Source organism: Octopus bimaculoides, chromosome 25, assembly GCF_001194135.2.
Source record: "Octopus bimaculoides isolate UCB-OBI-ISO-001 chromosome 25, ASM119413v2, whole genome shotgun sequence".
In the NCBI taxonomy this organism is placed as follows: domain Eukaryota; kingdom Metazoa; phylum Mollusca; class Cephalopoda; order Octopoda; family Octopodidae; genus Octopus; species Octopus bimaculoides.
The window spans coordinates 29,799,674-29,802,448 of record NC_069005.1 but is presented as its reverse complement, the minus strand read 5'-3'; positions in this window follow the sequence as shown (position 1 = coordinate 29,802,448).

The window sequence follows — 2,775 nt, the reverse complement described above, 5'->3', positions numbered from 1 at the left end:
TATATATATATGTATGTATGTATGTATATATGTATGTATATATGTATGTGAATATATATGTGTATTTGTATATTATATTTGTATATATTATATGTCTGTAAGTGTATGTGTGTGTGTGTGTATGTTGTTATTTCTATATATACTCAAAAATATCTGTAAGATGGAAAGTAGGCAGAAAGCAATGAAAGAAAAATATAATAATAATAATGATAATGATAATAATAATAATAATAATAATAATAATAATAATAATAATAATAATAATAATAATAATAATAACAATAGTATATAAGGAGAAGAAAGAGAAATAAGGTGAAGGAGGAGGAGGAGGGGGAGGAGGAGAAGAAGAAGAAGAAGAAGAAGAAGATAATGATGATGATGATGATGATGATGACGATGATGATGATTACACCTGTAAGGCAACCACTTGGCAGAATTGATAGAGCATCAGAAGATTGCTTGTTATGTAGTGAGTGTTCCAGCGCGCTGTGCTTTGAGTTCAAATCCTGCCGAGGCCGACTTCGCCATTTATCCTTTCTGGGTCGATAAAATAAAGAACCTGCCAGGTATAGGAGTTGATGTTACTGGTTTAACCCTTCTCACTTAGAAATTGTTGGCCTCTGTGCTTCATCATCATCATCATCATCGTTTTACGTCTGCCTTCCATGCTGGCATGGGTTGAATGGTTTGCTTGAGGACTGGTGAGCCAAACCGTCCAACCCATGACAACATGGAAAGCGGACGTAAAACGATGATGATGATGGTGATTGATTAAAAAAAAATTCATATAGGAGTGGCTGTGTGGTAAGTAGCTTGCTTACAGACCACATGGTTCTGGGTTCAGTCCCATTGCATGGCACCTTGGGCAAGTGTCTTCTACTATAGCCTCGGGCCGACCAAAGCCTTGTGAGTGGATTTGGTAGACGGAAACTGAACGATGTCCGTCATATATATATATGTATATGTATATATATGTTTGTGGGTGTTTGTGTGTTTGTGTTTGTCCCCCTAACATCGCTTGACAACCGATGTTGGTGTGTTTACGTCTCTGTAACTTAGCGGTTTGACAAAAGAGACCGATAGAATAAGTACTAGGCTTACAAAGAATAAGCCCTGGGGTCGATTTACTTGACTAAAGGCGGCACTCCAGCCAAATGACTGAAACAAGTAAAGGGAGTATATATATATATATATATAAACGATGATGATGATGATGATATATATATATATATATATATATATATATATATATACACATATGTATGTATGTGGAAAACACGTATGGAATCTCCTCACCATAACACACTCATTCGCACACACACCTACAAATATACATTTGTGAAGTTGTGCACATTTTTGTTCCTTCTGTTATCTTGTACGTTTTGGGGGTGCGATGACAATGGGTTTTCTTCCCCTCGCATTTTGTTAGTCATCATCGTGACAATGGTGGTTTCTGTGAAGATAACAATGAATTCCTCTGAACAACTGAGTTTGTGTGTGTGTGTGTCTATATGTGTGTGTGTCTATATGTGTGTGTATATATATGTCTTTTATCTTTTACTTGATTCACTTCTGAGACTGTGACCATGCCGGGGCACCGCCTTAGAGAATTTTTTAGCCAAATGAATTGGCCTCAGTACTTATATGGTTTTATTTTTTAAAGCCTAGTACTTATATATCAGTCTCTTTTGCCGAACCACTAAGTTATGGGGATGGAAACACACTTAGCACCAGTTGTCAAGTGGCAGGTGGGGGACAAACACAAGCACACACACACATGCATGCATACACACACACACATATATATATATATACATGATGAGCTTCTTTCAGTTTCTGTCTACCAAATCCACTCACACGGCTTTGGTTGGTCGAATGTTTTCTAACGTGCCACTAGCACAAGTGCCAGTAAGGTGATGCTGGTAACGATCACACTCAAACGGTGCTATTTACGTGCCACTGGCACAGAAGCCAGACAGCTGTTCTGGCAATGATCACGCTTGGATGGTGCCGTTAGTGCTCACTGGAACAGGTGCCAGTCGTTGAATATGGTTCAATTACGATTTCGATTTCGAACCATATTTGATGACTGGCACCTTGCCAGTGGAGCACTAACAATATATGTATATATATATTACCTGATCTAGACGTGGCACTCTCTTGGGTATGACGATGAGGGTTCCAGTTGATCTGATCAACAAAACAGCCTGCTCGTTAAATTAATGTGCAAGTGCCTGAGTACTCCACAAACACAAGTGTCCTTAACGTACTTCTCAGAGAGATTCAACATGACACAGAATGTGACACGGCTTATCCCTTGAATTACTGGTACTACTCACTTTTGCCAGCTGAGTGGTCTGGAGCAACGTGAAATAAAGCATCTTGCATGTGTGTGTGTGTGTAAGTGAGTTTTTACATTTGCGTGTGTGTGTGTGTGGTGTTTGGTTTGCTGGTATGCGTTTGTGTGTGTTTTCGCAAATGTGTATATGTGCATGTCTGCACGTGTCTTTGCATGTTTATATTTGTCTGCCTCTGTGTGTGTGTTAGTGTATTTTTACTCATGTCTATTTGTTTGTGTATGTGTGTGTGTGTGTGTGTATGCGTGTGTGTATGTGTGTGTCTGTATGTGTGTGTGTGTGTGTGTGTGTTGAGCATGCCTACAAAACTGCAGGTGTTTGTAAAAATGCTGAGTTTTAAGTATCCCAAGGAGTGTGTATATGTGTGTGTGTGTATATTTATATATATATATATATATATATATATATATATATATAT